This window comes from Pantherophis guttatus, chromosome 7 (assembly GCF_059756535.1).
Source record: "Pantherophis guttatus breed Tessera chromosome 7, ASM5975653v1, whole genome shotgun sequence".
Lineage (NCBI taxonomy): Eukaryota > Metazoa > Chordata > Lepidosauria > Squamata > Colubridae > Pantherophis > Pantherophis guttatus.
Window position 1 is genome coordinate 45,646,025 of NC_142069.1, and position 20,404 is coordinate 45,666,428.

The window sequence follows — 20,404 nt, forward strand, 5'->3', positions numbered from 1 at the left end:
AGAAGAAGTGGCAGGTGCCAAAAATTCAGTGGTCCAAGAATCCCCGGCCACTTATTCTTGCTAGGTTTAAGCCTGAGCCTGTTCTTAGCAAGATCTCAACAGTCTCCATGGATTGGTGGGGTTGGTAACTTTGGGTTCCATCAGTTAAATAATGTCATTTGTCAGGAACCCAGAAGCCTACCTGTAGCAATGTTTGCCCTTTGGAATGAGGTTCCTCCTGAGGTTTGAGTTGTTCCCATCCTAATGGTATTTCAAAGGACCTTAAAAACCTGTCTCTTCATCCAGGCTTTTGGTGAAGATGACTGATATCTCTTTTTAGTTCCCCTAAGGGTTTGTTTTCTTTGCCATCATTGTTCTTTTGTATTCTCCTAGTTTTGCATTTTTGCAGGGGATGCAATGGCTCAATGGCTAAGATGCTGAGCTTGTCGATCAGAAAGGTTGGCAGTTTGGTGATTCGAATCCCTAGCACCGCATAATGGAGTGAGCTCCTGTTACTTGCCCCAGCTTCTGCCAACCTAGCAGTTCAAAAGCATGTAAAAATGCAAGTAGAAAAATAGGGACCACCTTGGTGGAAAGGTAACAGCATTCCGTACACCTTCGGTGTTTAATCATGCCGGCCACATGACCATGGAATCGTCATCAGACAGCGCTGGCTCTTCAGCTTAGAAACAGAGATGAGCACTGCCCCCTAGAGTCAGGAACGACTAGCACGTATACACGAGGGGAACCTTTATCTTTATCTTATTTTTGCATTATTCTTTGTTTTTAAATATTTTTAGCAATTGTAAACTACCCAGAATCACTGGATATTTGTCAGCACTTAAATTTAATAAATTATTACTGTTACTATTTTAATTATTATGGCTGGTCTCACAATTAGCCAGATACTTAATTCTGAATTTGACATTTTTGTTCAGCTATCAAGTCCTTCCCAAGAACATGGAATAGGCAGAAGTTACCTCCCAGATGATCTTCCCAACAAAGAGGGAGAAGAATCTAACAGGTGGATGAATTAGCAGTTCAAAGAATACAGTCCCCAGCTTCAGGAATAAAAGATTAAACTCTTTGCAGCTAACCAAGAAAAGCCAGGTCTTCATTACTTGTTGTTACAGACACAGAAAACTCGTATGTTTTTGCTGCCATTTTATGGTCATCTGCATTTTTTCAGCCTAAATTTCACAGTCCTTAAAACATAGTTGAAAAAGACCCTTCTTCAGAGCTGGAGATAAATTAGAACAAGCTTACTAATTTGAATTTTGATAAATAATTAATCATTGCCACAATCATAACCATTATATACATAGTTTGCTCCCCATGACATCTATTTTGTGAGACTGACTAGAAGAAGTTGTCAAATTTCTAAAAATATCTGTAGCCTGCAAAGCTTTCTACATTAGGTCTCTCATAAGAAAATACAACAAAGGAAAAATTAAACTATCTTGTTCTACTGATTTTTATTTTTGTATATATCTCTGTAGCTCCAATTCCACCATACTGTACTAATAAACATTTTCCAACAATTTACAAACTCAGTTCTTAACTGAATGAATTCTAAGATGTAATAAACCACCTTATCTGATAGTTCGTATGAATACAGTGGGTGTAATAGACACATTTAATAAAATGTAAGATATCTTGAAGAGAAATGTTAAGTCACACATGCTTTACATCGAGAACTTAAGACTGGAGTTGTTTGATCTTACTTCTGTTCTATAAAACTATAATTCTAACAATATACATACAATTAGACCTGGTCTAACCCTAACCCTTTCCCAAATTAAGACAAACAGTATTTCATAAGGCATCATTTCTTAGTAGTACATTTTACTTAGATTAATCAATCTCATTGCCAAGCAAATGTAGACTTAAACATTATTATGATGATGTTACTGCCCAATATCTCATCTATAACCACATTTTTTTAGCATAAAGCTTGCTATTTCTGGTGATCTAAGATGCTTAGCAATGATGCATTTTACCTTTAGTGTTTAGTAGGCTGAAGGTTCCATCGTATTTTTCTGGCCAGTATATACGAGCTGATACTGTGATCTCATTTCTCTGGTTCATCCTTCACATCCAACCTCTGACAAAATGGACATGGAAGTTGTCAGGCATTGTTGTCAGTGACACTGATCAATTGTGCAATTAGTATAATAAAGAAGATATACAAAACAATAAATATATTAAAAGCAATACACACAATATTTGTATCATTTCTAACAGAAGGATATACAAAGTAAGGCAGATCAGTAAATGTCAGGATAAATTTTGTTCTTCACTCAAAATATATCAAAAACAGAAGTATGAAATTCAAGGTCTTTATGAATTTTTTACCAATCTCTTTCTAACATTACTGTGATGAAATCCAGCATGAATAACAAGACTGTTGATCTAGTTTGAAGATAAACATTCTGTTGAAGGTAGATAGTCTTTCCTTCCTCCCTCTAAGTCAGGAGTATGTTCTTAGCTAACCTGAGAGCTACAGATTGGAACTAGAAAGAAATATCTACTACTTCTTAAAATTCCTTAAAAGCAGAATGGAGGTAAATTGCTACCACTGGGCAGTTCTGATCTGTAGTGTTTGAGGTCTGTTTTAGTTCATGCTTTGGAACATATTTTCACAGCAAGGACAAGCATAGAGTCATTTCTAAAAAATGAGTCAACAAAATGGAGCAATTAGTGACCATACTTCAGCTGAGTGAGGAACAAATTAAGGAAAGGAAACCAAGTGGTGAATTCAGTTGGTTTCATTTCTCCTCCTACTGAGTGTCTCCAAATATTCTTAATACATAGTGGGACATAGTTGGGAAAGTGTAGGCAGATATTTTGAACAACTTGGATGACTAATATATCACAGGTGTGGAGGTGCTCAGTGCCTATGACTTGTCACTTACGCTATTTTAGATCACCAGTTTAGAGCTGTTTTGAAAGACACTAAATGTGTGTCCAAAAATAGCTCACTGACACACTTGGAAAACAGGTGTGGGACGAAGCAGGTTGGAGCGCTCTCTACTTGTGATCTGTCAGTCTATTTCTGAAGATGGTTTTCTAAAAGGTCATACCAAGTTAGGGAGATAAGGGTCTGCACAGATGGTAATGGGGGTGGGGGGTGGGGGAATGAATATATTAGAGAAGAATGAAGGAGGTGAGAGGAGAAGGAGAAAGAATGGAAAATATTTATTACAGGTGGCATCCGAGCAAATTGTGGTAAGGAAATTACATCTAGGAAAAAACCATAAGCAGAAGGGTAAGGAAGAAAATTAGCTAAAAGACTCTTGTACAGATTGGTTCATAAAATGCAAGAGACAATTATGAAAACAGCAAACTACACACTTCTATGTTATTAGTAAAAAGACCCACCATGCTATTGGATCACAGGAAGGTTTTTTAAGAAAGAAATTCCAAAGACTATGCTCTAATATTCTGGAAACTTTTAACACAGTCCCTTCTGCTTAATAAAGTTTGCTAAAGAGCAAGACTGATTTATCCATTAGGCATAACAGGCACAGGGTTTAGGGCTCATGAAAAGTTTTATACTGTTTTTAATCAGAAATAATAAAAATGAAATACTGTAGAAGTTATTTATTTTGATGTCTTGCCTTTCAGTCTTGAAAACAGACATAATAAATAGAATAAAATTAAATAAAATTAAAATTAAATATATCAGTAATATATTAAATACCACCAAGATAATTTTATTTTATTTTTATAGAGAGGGGGCCAAAAATGCCCAGTACCCACAAAAGTCATAATGTGACCCTGCTAAAGAAATTCTTTGAAGGTCATGCTCAAGAGGAATGATTTTCAGTTTTAAGCTGCTGCCAAAATCTTTTGTACGGAAATTGGGTAATGGGGACATGGAAACTGGAACAGCCAAGACAAGAAGACTGCAAGAAAAGCTAAAGATTTTGATTCATGCATACTGTAGTACCCTGAAAATTAGAATGGGAGGGCAAAAGAATGAGGAATAGCTTACGAGAATGTGAAACCTAGTAGGTTTCTGCAGGTCTGTGAACCTGAAGAACCAGGAATCTCCTTAGATTCCTGTGTCCAGGTTGTAAAAATAAAGGTCAAAGCAGGGCTCCCTCCTCTGCTGTCCCCACATCCAAAAGCAAAAAGCAAAATGATTAATGTTAATTCAAAAAAGTGCTCCAGCAAAGCTTGGACCTTCAGAGAGGCTGGAAAGAGGGGGTGGGAAACACAGAATCTGTGATTTTTGTCTTTTTGTTAAACATTATAAATCTGAGGCAGTTGTACAGTAACATAGAATCTGGTGTATATAGCTTGTGCAGTTATCTTCTTTTATTCTTTTTTTTCAAACATTTGGTGAGGGGGGGGATGTATTATCCATAGGAGAAATGCCACTTCAGACAAAGCTAAAACCCTTCCTATTAACTCATGTAATTAGACTCTGAAATATCTCCAGTGAACTTTTCATACTTACTTTAAAAGAAAGTAGGAATACATTGATGCTCAGAAAGGTATGAAAAAGATATTGTCCAATAAAGAAAGTTCAAGAAAGACTTCTCTGTGGATCTCTGTGGGAGGAACAGAATATTACTTCAGTGAACACCATATGGCATAGCAGAAAGAACTATACTGTAAATTACATAGCTCTATTTCCAATGTGTCATACCTATATTTCATTTGAATAGAGAGTCTTTGCAAATCTAAAAAAGTGTAATTCTTACAGTGCATCCTAACTCCTTAAAAGAAATAAGGATTTGATGGGAGTTTCATTACTACAGCACATAAAGTTACTCTATAAAATTGCCATAAAATTGCTCCAAGACTGTCCCCACTAGAATTTGGGGAGCTGGAATAAGTTTCAAAAATCGAACCATTAAGGTGGAATGGTAAAGGCCTAGTTTTGAAGGATCCAGAGCCATTTATATTCTGGATTACCAGCTCTGCCCATTATAGAATTGACACAGCTAATTTCTTCCCTTCCTGCATTTTCTTTGGAAGGGGAACATTTAAATACAAACCTGTGCCAAACTGCACTATCTAGGAAATATTCATACACACACACACACACACACACACACACACACACACACACACACACACCATCTGGTAGCCTGACTAGCCAAAATAGAACTTGGGAACAGCAGTAGATATGCTATTCCACTCCTCTCTAGTCTAATTTAGGATAGCTTTCTCTATACTTATTTACACAGAATTTGACAAAAACATTAATCCCATGACTCTGGAACTCTTTTTGTTTCTAAAGTGCATCTGACAGCAAGTAGTGAATAGTACTTAAATTAATTCCAGGTTTTTAAGAATTGTTCATAATGGAAATCAATAAGAACACTCATTTTCCTCCCTTTATCTGCTAGTTAGTTAGGTGGCACTGAATCATGCTCAGCTCTGGAAATTGCATAGTCAAATGCCTGCCATCTCAAATTGTTTCTGGTAATAATTTATTGACATGCAATTTGCAATAACTCCAGATTTTTTGGTCTCCAATCTTGCATGCCAAACACCCTTCTTGTTGATTTAATCAAGTGATTTAGTACCTCTTGAAATTTGCCATAGAATTTTTCAATTTCTGCCACTACAACACTTGTAATAGATGTGTATACTTGCACAACATTGATGTTCACTGGATATCCACCAATTCTTACAGATATGATTCTGCCGTTTATTAAATGATGGCTGAGTACATACTCAGCAATGTCCTTTTGAAGTATCATTGCCACCTCATTACTTTTATGTTCTCATTTCCTGAATAATGCATCACATAATCATCTGATTTTAAAGTGCCTCCCTGTGGTCATCTAAGTTCAGTTATTCTTGAAATACCCAGTTTAGTATGCTTCATTTCCATGTTGACAGTTTGAACTATTCCTTGAGGCTTGTTTTACATACACCATGTTTCAATTCAGGAGCCGTGGTGGTGCAGTGGTTAGAGTGCAGTACTGCAGGCTTAATTCTGCTGACTGCTGGCTGCCTACAATTTTGCAGATCGAATCTCACCAGGCTCAAGGTTTACCAACCTTCGGAGGTTGGTAAAATGAGGACCCAGATTGTTGGGGGCAACATGCTGACTCTGTAAACCATTTACAGAGGGCTATAAAGTACTGTGAAGTTGTATATCAGTCTAAGTGCTATTGCTATTTAGTTGTATGTGTCCATGTAGGAAAAGAAATCCTTCTTTCAAGACTGACATCAAAGTGATCAAGTTTTATTTCAGCTTTAGGCTGTTCAGCAGTGACTGTTCAACACAAGAATATCTTCTGATCTTTATTCTTATTATCCACCCAAACCTGCCTAAATGTTTCCGTAACACGCATTCTATTTTCTTTCAGATAATGCAGAAATGGTTTGCTATTATCTTAGCAGAAATTCAAACTTGCAAACATCATTTTAAGGTCACTGAAGATACTGAATTCTCCTACCAGATTTCTTTTATTTATTAAATTTTTATGGCACCCATCTCCTCTACAAGGTGACTCTGGGTAGCTCAGGGTAGCAATTGCCCAGGAAGGATTTTTTTATTATTTATTTATGCTTATAATTGCTAGTCTGTCTGACTGAATATACATGGAATGAAAAAACACTATAAAGCATTATTTCTTTTCTTTTTTTTTTAAATTTTTTTATTGAGTTTTAAACAGAGATATAAAGACAATACAAAAAATACAAAGACATTACAAAGACAAACAAGTTCCCACCACCAACCTACCCATACCAAACTTTACATATATGTTTTGATCATCATCAGAATATATATTGCTTTATAAATTAATATATAAGTAATACTTTGTCAATTTGGATGTTTTAGATTGGAAATAATCTTGCATCTCCTCTTAATTTATTTATTTCCGGTTTTATTTTTTCTACCCTATTTTCTTTCATCTATATTTGTACTGATTTTCTTTTCTAGCCATTGATACCACTGGTGCCATACAAGATAGAATTCACTTTCTTCTTTATCTTGGAGTTCTAGTGTCAGTCTATCCATCTCGGCACATTCTGTTATCTTCGAGATTAGTTTGTCTTTGGTTGGGAGTTGATCTGATTTCCAATTTTGCGCAAACAGTAACCGTGCTGCTGTCAAGATGTGTATGATGAGGTATTTTGTCTCTTTGTTGTGTTGTGTTGTTATCATTCCAAATAAAAAGAATTCTGGAGTGTTTTCTACTTGTTGGTTTATTATTTCTTCAATAATTTCCTTTGTGTCCTTCCAGTATTGTTGGGCCTTTGTACATTTCCACCAGGCATGGTAGTATGTCCCCTTTTTTGTTTTGCACTTCCAACAGCGTGGGGAGGTGTTTGGATATATTTTGGCTAGTCTGGCTGGTGTTAGGTGCCATCTGTAAAACATTTTTATGAGGTTTTCTTTGTAGGGTATGGCTCTTGTCATTTTGATGTTCTGTTTCCACAATTTCTCCCAGTTTGCCAGTTGAATGTTGTGCCCTATGTCCCTGGCCCATCTTATCATATTTTCTTTTACTGTTTCTTCCAGTAATTTATATCTAAGTAAGTAGTTATATAATTTGGTTATCATTTTTTGTTCTGGGCCTTGTAAAATCTTATCTAATTCATTCAAATTATTCGAGATTCCATATTGCTTTTTGTCTGCTATGTGTCTTGAGTGTATTTGAGTATAGGGCCACCAATCGATATTTATGCCAGAGTTTTGGAGTTGCTGTCTTGAAATGAGTTCGCCTTCATGATTCAGTAAGTCTTGGTACCTCATCATTTTTCCTATTTCGAGAGTGTTCGGGTATATCAATGCTTCCATCGGGGACCACCATTTTGGTATTTTAGTATAGTGAGTTCTCTTAATATCCTGCCAGATCTTGAATAATGAAGCTCGAATTATATGACATTGGAAGTACATGTGTCTTTTATCCGATCCGTCCCATAAGAAAGCGTGCCATCCTCTTATTAAGTCAAAGCCTTCTAAATATAAAGTTCTTTTGTTGTCGAGTTCCATCCATTCTTTAATCCAGGTCAATCCTGATGCCTTATAGTAGAGTTCCCAATCTGGTGTTGCTAGACCTCCTTTGTCCCGTGAATCCTGTAGGGCTTTGATTTTAATTCTGGCCTTCTTTCCCTGCCATATGTAGTTCATTGTTGTTTTGTTGAGGTTCTTAAAGAAATCTCTTCCGGGGTGTATTGGTATCACTTGATATAAATATAGTACTCTTGGTAATATATTCATTTTTATTGAGGCAATTCTGCCCATCAATGAGAGTTGTAATCTACTCCAAATTTCTAAGTCTTTTTTGATTTGTTTTAACAATTTGGTATAATTATCTTCTTTAATTGTAGTTACTTTTGCTGTCAGCCAAATACCTAGGTATTTTATTTTCTTTACTATTTGAAGTCCTAATTCTTGTTCTAATTTCAACTGTTGTGTTTGGGTCATATTCTTCGTCAATACTTTCGTCTTCTGCTTATTTATTTTGAGGCCCGCAACTTCCCCGTATTCCTCTATCATTGTCATCAACCTGGTTCCAGATCGTATTGGGTTTTCCAATATGAAGATCACATCGTCTGCAAAGGCAAGTAATTTGTACTCCTCTCCCCGAATCTTAAGGCCTTCTACGTCTTCTTCCTTCCTGATTTCCGTTAGTAAAACTTCCAGTGCGATTATAAATAATAGAGGTGACATGGGGCAACCTTGTCGTACGCCTTTCTGAATGTCAAAAGTTTGTGTCATGTCACCATTTATTGCAATTTTGGCTGTTTGACAGGAGTAAATCTTTCTTATCAATTTAAGGAATTTCTCTCCGCAATTCATTAATTCGAGTTGTGATGTAAGAAAGGACCAATTTAAATTATCAAAGGCCTTCTGGGCGTCGAGAGATATTAAAGCTATTTCCTTATCTATTTTCTTATCGTAGTATTCCAGTATATCTATGATCGTTCTCAAATTATTTTTAATCTGCCTCCTGGGTATGAAGCCGTTTTGGTCTGTATGTATGTATTTATGAATTATTGTTTTAAGTCTCTGCGCTAATATTGACATGAATAGTTTGTAATCTACATTGAGTAATGAAATGGGTCTGTAATTCCTAACTTGGGTCCGGTCTAAATCTTCTTTGTGTATTAACGTAATAATGGTTTCTGTCCATGATTTTGGGATTTCAGCTGTCAATAATGCTGCGTTGAAGACTTGTAGCAATATTTCGTCTATTTCTTGTTGGGAGTGTTTATAAAATTCAGTAGGAATTCCATCTGGTCCTGGAGTTTTATTGTTCTTTTGTTTTTTACGAGCTTCAGTCAATTCAGTCATTGTTATGGGACGGTTCAGGGTCTCTCTATGTTCTTCTTCAAATTGTGTAATATTCACTTTACTAAGATATTTTCGAATTTGGTCTTCCGGGACATCTTCCTGCCGATAGAGATTCTGAAAGAATGTTTTGGCTATGTTTTTCTTATCTACGTGTGTATGGAATAAAGTTCCTGATTCGTCCTGGAGTTGGTGTATAATTCTTTTGTCTGTTTGCTTTTTTAATTTATGGGCTAACCAGCGTCCAGTTTTATTTGCGTGTTCAAAGTTGGTCTGTTTTGCCATTTTTATTTTTTGTGCCAAATCAGCTTTTGTAGTCAAATTCAATTTGTGTTTAGCCAAATTAAGTTTTTGCTGTGCTATCTTATTATTAGGGTGCTGTTGTAATTTAGTTTCTTCTATCTTGATTTCTTCCAATAAGTCATTCCTGATTCTTTGTTTCTCTTTTTTTCTCTTTGCCACGTATGCAATGGTTAGGCCCCTAATATATGCTTTCGTCGTGTCCCATAGATTTTGTAACGACGTTTGGTCCTTTGTGTTAATTTGGAAAAATATCTTAATCTCTTTTTCCATCATTTGTAGATATTCTTTTTCCTTTATAATGCTTGTGTCCATTTTCCATCTTTTTTGTTTTCGGGAGCCTTTCCAAATTATTTTGATGGGGTTGTGGTCAGCCCACATGTTAGGCATAATTTCTACGTCGTGTGTTTCTTTACTTAGTTGGGGTGTCATCCAGGCCATATCCAATCTTGACCACGATTGATGTGGGCCAGAAAAGTATGTGTACTGTTTGGTTGTAGTATTTAACTCTCGCCAAGTGTCATGTAGACTCATTTCTTGTACCAAGTTCTTGAATGTTTGTGGCAGTGTCTTCCTTTTGATTTTGTTCTTCCTGTTACTATAGTAGTCTTCTCGTGTGTTGACAATTGCATTAAAATCTCCGACAATGCAGATATTTTCATAATCCAGCTCTTTTAATTTATCTTGTAATTTTTTATAAAAGTCTATTTGGTTTCCATTTGGGGCGTAGATGGCTACTAACAGTATTATTTTTGTTTCCAGTTTTACTTCTATTATTAAGACTCGACCCTCTTTGTCCACATATATCGGCTTTGTTCTTATATGGTCTCTAACATATATTACCACTCCCCTTTTTTTACAGTCGCCTAAGGATGTGTACATTACTCCTAATTTTTTATTTTCGAGTAATTTTTTCTGTTGTTTTTTTATGTGTACCTCTTGTAGGGTGATTATATCTGCTCCTAATTTTTGCAGTTTAGTGAATATCTGATGTCTTTTGCTTGGTGAATTTAGACCATTTATATTTATAGAGATGAGTTTTAGTTCTTCTTCCATTCCTGGTGTTGTTTATTTGTCTGTTGTTTTGAGTTTTGATGTGTTTCTTGTGACTCTTTGTGTGATCCCCGTCATTTCCTCCTTCCCCAGCTTTCCCTTCTTCCGTTCCTTGTCCTCCTTATTTATTGGTTGCTCTTCTTGGGTCACTGGGGTTTGAATCTTCTCTGCCTCCTCTGCTCTCCTGTTCTCCTTCATATCCTAAATGTTGGTCTGCGAAGTCCTGGGCTTTTTCTATGGTGTCGATTCGAAATTTTCTTCCTTCCCAAGAAATGAGTACTCCTTCTGGTATAAGCCATCTAAATTTAATCTTGAGTTTATTTAACTGTCGGGTTAAGAAGTTATATTCTCTTCTCCTATCCCTGGCCCTTCTCGGTACTTGTTTTAGCGTTAGAACTTCCCTCCCTTTGTACATGACTGTCTCCTCTCTCATCTTTCGGTATATTTCTTCTTTCATTGTTTTTTTTGTAAATCTGATGTGTACTTCTTTAGGGAGTTTGTTTCTTCTGGCATAGTTTGTGAAGGCCCTGTAAATTTCGTCAATACCACCTCTTATTTCATCCTTATCCTTATGTGTCGCCTCTGCCAAAATTCCAACCATAATTTCGCCCAAGTCTTCCTCTCTCTGTTCTTCTATATTTTGAAATCTTAAGTAGAAAGATGCCTTTTCCATTTCGAGAAATGTCAGTGCGTCTTCTGTGTCTCGACTTCTTGTTGCTTGTTGGTTCTCCATCTGTTCCAACCTGGTAGCTGTGACTTCCACCTTTTCCTCAACTTTATGGATTCTCTGTTCGTTTTCGGTTATATTTTGTTGAATTTTCTCTATTTTTTCATCTATATTTCTAATCTCATCTTTAATTTCCCCTACATCCAATCGCATTTGTTCATGGTTCTTTTTGGTTTCATCATGATTCAGGGTCATCTTATCTTCCATCCTTTTCATTCCCTCCTGAATCATTGCAAGGGCAGCTTGGATGTTTTGAATACCTATGTTGGTCTTTTCTTTATCTGTTGTTTCCCCTGTCTTCTGCTGGACCGGGGAAGCCACCAATAGTGTTTGGGTTGGGGGTATTTTCTTGGTTGATTTAATAGTAGTTGGTATGTTTGAGGTTGCCATATCTATTATGCTTATTATTTTTGCCCACAATTTCATAAAATTCTCAGGTCTAATGTTTATAACCTAGATGCAGGATTATTTTTACAAGGTTTTTTCAGAGTATTTCTGGTTAATAATACGATATTGGGAAAACAGCAAAAAGGAAGGCGGGGGGGGAAGCAAGAGAAAGGGGAAACAACGGGGAAAAAGTAAGCTTCTAACAATTCATTAGTTACCTTATTCTTCAATTACTTACAAAATAGAATGTATTTTATTATAATAGTTCTAAAATAGTATCAATAGCAATTTAATTATTATAGTTCTATCTAATTATTTAAAATCATTTACTGTATATGAATAAATTAATTAAATATAATTGAAGATAATATGCTATAAATGTTTAATTAATTTCAAATAAACAAATTAGACAAACTACTTAAGAAAAAAAACTAATAAGTTATTAAAGGTTATTTTCCGGGTCTAGTATCTTATGATATATAGTAGAATAAACTTAAATCAAGCCAAGCATATATATATTGTCCATTAATTATAATCTTTTATCTTTCTTGGTGTTATGTAAACTTATCTTTCTTCCAACCAAATACAGTTCCAAAGGTCTGAGTCACCCTATTCACTTTAATTATTCCACGATCCAATTTAATCTATAGTCCTCTGTATTCCTGTTGTTAGAATCCACATCCGATCCCCAGAGTATAATGTTGTATCCTCTATTTAAGTCCTTATTATCTGGTTCACCAAGTATTAGTCAATATTTAAATTGTTCAATCCAAACAGTTCAGTCTCTAGTAGTCAAATAATCAAAGTCCCTCACACTTTGTATCAGTTTTGTATCCTAATCTTCGCAAGAAGTATCACTAAAAGATAGTTTGTATAAATCCACTCCAATCAATTTTACCGGGGTTTGTCCCAACTCTCCGCACTCTCCCACAGACTTTTTCTTCTTCGAATTATCTAATTCAATCCACTCTGGCCACTCCACATCAGTAAAATCCAATACGATCAATTTATAAATCCACTCTGGCCACTCCACATCAGTTAAATCCAATACAATTTGTAGAAATCCATCCAGGTTCCTCTCCTCTCCTCCGATCTCCGGCACTCCACACTGCACACACTCTCTCCGCTCGCTCTGGTGCTGCACGTTCTGTTCTTATTTGTCCAACTCTCTCCGCTCAATCCAGTCCACACTCATAAAGTCCAATAATAATATCAAAATCTTTTTAAATTATTCACTATTCTCGTCGCAGTGTTCATAGGAATTACCTTCTTCCGTTCTTCCGCTCTCACTGTACACTCAGCTGTTCAGATTTTTGCGCTGTCACTTTGCTTTCAAAATGGCTCCATTCCGATCTATCTTCCGTCGCCGCTTATCCTCTTTCTTTTTTCGGGTTTCTCTTCCACCAGCGCTGCTTCTTATTATCAGGTAGTTTTTTGGGTTTTTCTAGATAATAGTCTTCTGTTGATGACCTCTTATAGTTTTCAATCTTCGCTTCCCTCTTATACAGTTATCAGCGCCTCTGGCCAGTCCCGTAAGGCTGGTTTTTCCTCACTCTGGATTAAGGGCTTAATCTTGTACCTTCAGAGAAGTTGCGATCTCCTCTGAGGTCCTAAGATGTTCCCCTTTAAGCTATTGATCACTACGAGATCAATAACGCCTGTTTCGGCTCCAGATGCGGGATTGTTAGGAACTCAGGAGCGGAGCATCGCCCCTTTCGTCCCTAACGCGCTGAGATCGCCGCCGGAAGTCCTATATTATTTATTTATGCTTATAATTGCTAGTCTGTCTGACTGAATATACATGGAATGAAAAAACACTATAAAGCATTATTTCATGTCAGCTGCACCATAGAGATCTGATCCCGTCCATCAGGCAAAAGTCATATCTTAAAACTTCAGCAAGTTATAGCAAAAGCCTCCTCCTCCTTCTCATTGATGATTAGGATGATGTTAATTTTTATGAGAGCTTCTTATAAAAGCTGATTGCCATCTAGAACACCACAAACCACAGATAATTATAATCAAAAGAATAATTTTTGCAAATGCAGTAAAACCTGAGTAGAGCAGAACTGAGAAAAGAGTGTAACCATCCTGAAATGGTGCACCTATCACCTCTGTAAATGAGTCTACCCAATTTTCTGCTGGCCATTCTCTTACTTTTGTCTTCTATCTTTCAGAGCATTATACAATTCTTCAGAAACCTAGGTTTTTGCATAATGTGTCCAAAAAAATTTATAAGTTATATTACTGATTATTTCACTGATTATGTCAAAAATGCCAATAGCAAACATCAGAATATGATGGATGAGCCCATTTTTTCATGCATCTGGATTTGGGATTTATTCTTGTGTAACCTAATTAGACAAAAGGTGAACAGATCTGAAGTCTTCTGGTATCAGTGTACTTCTAATCATAAAACTGCATGTACTGTATGCATATAGTTGTATGTATTCCAGTCTTACAAATTTTAACAATTCTTTTGTAAAGAAGTACTCTTATGAGAGATTTAATAGCTCCACTACATGTTTTTCATTAGCTGAACAGAAAGACATGAAAAAATATATGCTGGCTTCATCGTATCTCTATTCAGTATAAAATTATATAATTAGTCCCATACATAAGTCTTCAGTTAAAAGGCACTTTAATGGTTATTAATTATTACTTTCCAAACCTCTGAAAATAATAAGTTTGTGAACAGATCTACTGAAAGTTCAGTAAGTATAAAAAGGACTGTCCAATGGAATACTTTTTTCCCACCTTGTCTTAATTATAAAGAGACACTATTAGAAATCATTACAAGTACTTAATTTTAAATTCTGTCATTCTATCTAATGCTATTGGGATTAACACTGGTAATTAAACTCCCAGATGTAGAAAGGTCAAGTCTTTTTTCTAACATCCTTTGGTTACTTATGTATGGCATCTGAGCAGCACATCAAAGATAATTAAGAAATACAAGCTGTTTTTCCTAAGGGTGAAGTATAAAGACATCCAGTCATTTTTCAAAAATGAAAAACCGCTGCAAAGTGTAAAAGTGCAATTGTAGGCATAATATTCATATGTAAGGCAATTTAGATCCGATGAGGTCTATTTCCTTATAAACATGTTTGAGATTGCAACATATAAGTATGAGATTGTATGTGTATAGTTCGGTCAGATACAATGTTACCATGATCATGGGTATTATATGAGGCTGTGTTTTATTTTCATGAATAGCAGAAAAATATCATTTACAAATATTTTCTAAATATTTTTTAAATTTCCATTGATTTGTTGAAAAATCATGTGGACATTTAGTTCAATAATTGCTCTATGATGGATCCAGCTCCTGGATAGGCCTAAGAGAGTGTAAGTGCAAAGTTCTGCAAAGTTCTATGATTGTTGAAAATGTTGATTTTATAATATTTTGGTGTTGTCCAGGTATGCAATAGATAGTTGTGGAATTAACCTAGCTGATCATGGCTACTGGAATGGCTGGAATATCAAGGATAAATTATTGTGCCTAATAAAGACAAAGTTCAATGGAAATGAATGAAATTATTCTAATAGAAGACAGGGAAATCTCTCTCTCTTCTTCCTTCCCTGGTTTATTACAGACCAAATTTCAGTGAATTTGGGACTTGCAAATCAATATGCTTGCCAAACATTCCATATGGCCAAATGTATTATTGATCTAAACCAGTGTTTCTCATCCTTGGCAATTTTAAAATGTATGGCATTCAGTTCCCAGAATTCCTCAGTCAGCCTGGCTGGGGAATTCTGGGAGATGAAGTCCATACATTTAAAGTTGCCAAGGTTAAGAAACGCTGATCTAAACAGTATTACATTAGGGTTCAACAAATATAAACATAAGTTGTCACATGTTTGGTATTATATAACAAAATAACTTTTACCGAAAGGAATATTATTCCTTTATCTTGCAAGTTGCTTGCATAGCAGTCACTGTGATTCATAGATCTAAAGAACTATTGTTGGAGCATGGCATGAGCTTTGATGTTGTATCTTCATAATGGAAAACCATTTTGGTATTCCATAAATTATTCCAAAAGAGCCATATTTTAGAAAGAAGAAACAATAGGTGTGAGCAACAGATACAGGCAAAACAATACCTTTATTGATTACCTATCTTTTAAGTTTGACAAACCAATTCTTCTGAAAGAAAAGAAGTCATCCATGGAATCTATCTAACAACAGTACTGTAGACTGTAGACTATGAGAAATGATTTAACTTTTCGATTCCAAACAATTTCTTCTTCTTGGTAGCCTCACTTTATTTTAATTTTGTTACAGAATTGTTGAGTTTATCTTATTTCTTTAATGTAAACTGTAATATATCTAGTGCCAACATTTTCCAAAAGGGATTGTGTACTTCTCATTAAGTATTCTTTATTTTTTTTTTTGACTGTAGCTCTCATAATAAAACATCTGAAATAACTTAAGTAATCATTATTTTTACCAATTCAAATCTTTTTGCACTCTTACTTGGAATTCTGTAAATTTATTCTTATAAATTGGAAGGAAGGAAATTAAATTAATTCCATACGAAACTTTCTTCAGATTTTTTGAGCCGCTGAAGTGTGAAAAAAAATAGATATGGGATTTTAGCTCAATGTTCACTTTTTCTTCCTAGCCTGATATTAAATGCAAATGCTATTATACTTATTATAAATATATTTTACTGATTTATAATAAATAGCAAAAAGAAACTAAATGGATTGATGGAGTAAGATGAATATTAATGATAATGAATTGAAATGCAAATCTCAAAGAGGTTCATGTGAGCTGATTGTTACAATTTAAAATCTTAAAAATGATTTATGTAGCCTCACACTGTAACAATAAGCAAACTGATTAAGCAATAAGTTTTTGTAGGAGATGGGATAAAATTTCAGTACTTCCTATAAAAAAAATCTCTTTTCTTCACTTGCTCCTATTTACAACATAAGTGTGTCCCAACATCATCGTCACAGTGTCCTTGTCTGCCCCTGCATTTTAAAAAACCATACTGTTTTCACTTTTTCTCCAACATAGTATTTCCTGTGGAGATGATATGGTGGGCTTCATTGATTATTTGGATGCTCATGAAGGTGGGATCGGCATCTGGTCAGCTCTACTGACCACTTTAGATTGTTGAAGACACACACTCTACTTTTCAGTTGCTGGATATTGTCTTCCATGATCATTTTGGTTTAGATTTCATGAGACACTTACCTTCTGAAAGACATTTACCCAGGTCATGCCTGAGTTGTGAATTCCATGTAGTTTGTCAGGTTTTTATGTAAGCTCTTTATAACAGTTTGGTATTAATTTCAAGAGGAGCTAAATCTCTGTTTTAAACAGCACTCTTGAGAGAGTTCTACTCCTATGTTGCACAAAAGAAATAATATCAATCAGGTCAGATACAGATTTTCTGCTGCTTCTGTCAGCAAAAGTATTTGCAAGGTCATATTTTATTGGTTTTACTTTTCATTATTTCTGACCATGAACACCTGAGCACAACTATTACCCCAATCAATCAAAGATTCCAGAACCATTCCTGAGCATCTACAGTTCTTTCAGCTGTTTGTGCAGTGATCATGCTTACTAATGTCACCCTCGGTGATAAGGGCAGAAACATTTTGGGCATCTTAGTGGAACAAGGAGCCATGGTGATGGTTGTAATTGTTATTACATGTGGACATTCATATGAATGTAGAATGTGTCTTTAGTGGGTATGTGTTCTTTATGGCCATCCAGTGGTTACTTTTTGATACTTTCATCCATAAGGTCAAAATGGATTCCTTGGTCACTTGTTAACAGAGCAGCCTCTCCTTTGTAGGACTATTCAGAGCAGACCCTCACTCATTATTGCTTCCTTTTTCTTTATCATCTTGTGCTCCTTTACAGTTTTTGCTTATTAGCAAAACTGACAGTGTATTTCTGAGTATAGGTTTAGCTCTTTTTCAAATAACTACAGTATGTCCAAAAATAGCCTGACTGACAGGTAACGGGAACAGAGAAAGGGTTTTGTGCCTGTGGGCATCATGTTAAAATTATATACTGAATATGTGTGCAATTTGACTAGTCTGAATTTGTCATCCATCAAATATATTCAGTTTGGTTGCCATAATTGCCTGCACCCATCTTCTAGTCCCATTTAACACAAAAGTGATGATTCTCTTTTCCCCCTCACATCAGAGATCCAATTAAATGGGGTGTATATTTTAGTGATCAGGGTATTATTAGACTTAGATGTGGGAATAAATTAGGCTCAAATACTAACTAATCAGGGAAAATCACTCAGTGGATTTAGGCACATCAATTAACCTTCTCAGCTTAATCTAATTTAGAAAGACATTGCCAAAACAAAAAGTCTCTACTGCTGTTAGCTTTTGAAGGAAAGCAATGGACTTTCTGAATTAGGGAAATCAGGGTGGAATACTGAAAGTGGCTATACTAAACAATTTCTTTTACTTTTTAAAATGTAGTTTTTAAAAGTAGAATAAATTTAGTGTAGTTTAATGTAGATAATTTCCGTATTCCATCCTGGTTTCTTTAATTTTTAATAGACAGACAGACAGACAGACAGACAGACAGACAGACAGGTTTGGTGTCAAGATAAGCAAGAACATCAAAGGTAAAGATATGGATTTCTGATAAGGAAGAATCTTGCATTTCACTAATAGTACCACTTTTCTTATAACCTTGTAATTAAAAAAATGTTTTATGCCAAGAGAGAGAGAGAGAGAGAGAGAGAGAGAGAGAGAGAGAGAGAGAGAGAGAGAGAGAGAGAGAGAGAGAGAGAGAGAGAGGAGATTAATCTCTACTAATATACACAGCTATGAGAGCTTGGAAAAAAGATCCCTACTGGCATTAACCATGCCTTTTTTTTCAAAGCCTCATAGTTGTACAGGAAAAAAAAGTAGTAATTATTAATATGATCTTTCTGAGGTTTTCGCGGGTATTTGTATGTAGGTCATTGGTTATTCGTGTTTTCTCCATATAAAACTGGAAGTACCTTGGTGACGTTTCAACAAAGTCTCATTTGTCATCTTCAGCTCCTAGAAGCACAAGGCCGAAGACACCAGCCTGAAGATGACGAATGAGACTTCGTTGAAACGTCGCCAAGGTACTTCCAATTTTACGTGGGAGAAAACCCAAATAACCAAAGACCTACATATATATATTTATATATATATATATATATATATATATATATATATATATATATATATATATCCGGAAGCATTGAAACCGCACAGCAGGAAGGCGAAGATCAAACTGAAAGGATCGTAACTGTATCTAATTTAAATTGAAAGCAGATCGAGAAACAAGCAGAGTGAGTAAAACACAACAATAAGTGAAGCAGAAAACAGAGAGCGGAGAATTTGAGACCCCCAAAGACAGTGGAATAGCGGCGACGAAAGACGACAAAGGCGGAAGAAGAACTGACAGGCGGTGACTGCGTGAAAAAGAGAGACTGCTTGGAGCGTGAATTTCCAAAGGGATTTATGTGGAGGCGATTGAGACCAGGCTGCAGATTTGAATTCCAAGAGAAGAAAGATCTTTGGACTAAATTTTTTTTTTAATTTGATTTATATGCTGCCCTTCTCTGGAGACTCAGGGCGGCTTACAATGCGTTAAGCAATAGCCTTCATACTTTTGTATATTTTTATACAAAGTCAGCTTATTGCCCCCACAAACTGGGTCCTCATTTCACCTACCTTAGAAAGGATGGAAGGCTGAGTCAACCTTGAGCCTTGGAGAGATTCGAACCAGCAGTAATTGCAGGCAGCTGTGTTAATAACAGGGTGCTTAGACCACTGTACCATCAAGGCTGTAAGAGCTGTAGCGAACTGGACAGAGGTACTTAAGAATAAGAAGACAGCGAAACGGTGAGAGTGAGAGTGAGAGTGACAGAGAGACGGAGGACATTGAAGTGGGGAGGGCGAGTGAAAGTGTTGCAACAGATCGGCAAGCGGAGAAGCGATGACTTGAGAAATTAGCTGGGAAAATAACATAAAGACTGGACTATATCAAAGTGTTTGAACTTGAAAAATTGGGCTTTCTGATGATTTGGACCCTTTTGGAGAGAGGGATACTAGGACATTAAAGACTATAAATACAAGAATTTGGACATAAGAACTCTATACGTAAGAGTGAAAATAACGAGATATTGACTGCAAAATAACTTTATATATTTACCTGATTAATTCTTGCAAGATAATATAATACTTTTTGATTGTGAGACGTTTGATTTAACTGGATTAATTAATTATTAATTACCAATTAACTAGAACAAATAGTTTAAGTGGACGTTAATCTAAACAATATTTAATATTTAAATTTTACTTATATACTACCTATCTATATATTTATATCTATATATTACATATCCACACTAGTAATAGCTGATTTAATATTGATTTGAGCTGATTTGATTTGATATTAATCTAAATAATATTTAATATTTAACTCTTACTTATTTATTACTTATCTATATATTACTTACAGATTTATATGAGTGTGACAGGATTGGCTTGATTTGATTTGACAGATTCTTCAAACTGAAGAAAGAAAAAGAGAGCAGGACAATACATCAACTACAAGATGATGCAGGAGAGATACACCACAGGAATGAAGACAAAAAGAACATAGCAAGAACATTTTTCCAAAACCTATACAAGCAGGAAGAGCCCCCAGAAGAA

The 20,404-nt window shown here is 35.5% G+C and overlaps 1 long non-coding RNA gene across 1 annotated transcript in view; it reads right to left on the reverse strand.

The window, feature by feature from the left end:
* Positions 1 to 744: 744 nt before the first annotated feature.
* LOC117655695 (uncharacterized) overlaps positions 745 to 20,404 on the reverse strand; it is a 51,007-nt gene continuing 31,347 nt past the window's right edge. Inside the window, exons 3-4 of the long non-coding RNA XR_009623289.2 lie at positions 4,445 to 4,538; positions 745 to 2,083 (exon numbers count right to left, since the gene is read on the reverse strand). This is a non-coding gene — a long non-coding RNA (uncharacterized LOC117655695). The remainder of the gene's footprint in view (positions 2,084 to 4,444; positions 4,539 to 20,404) is intronic.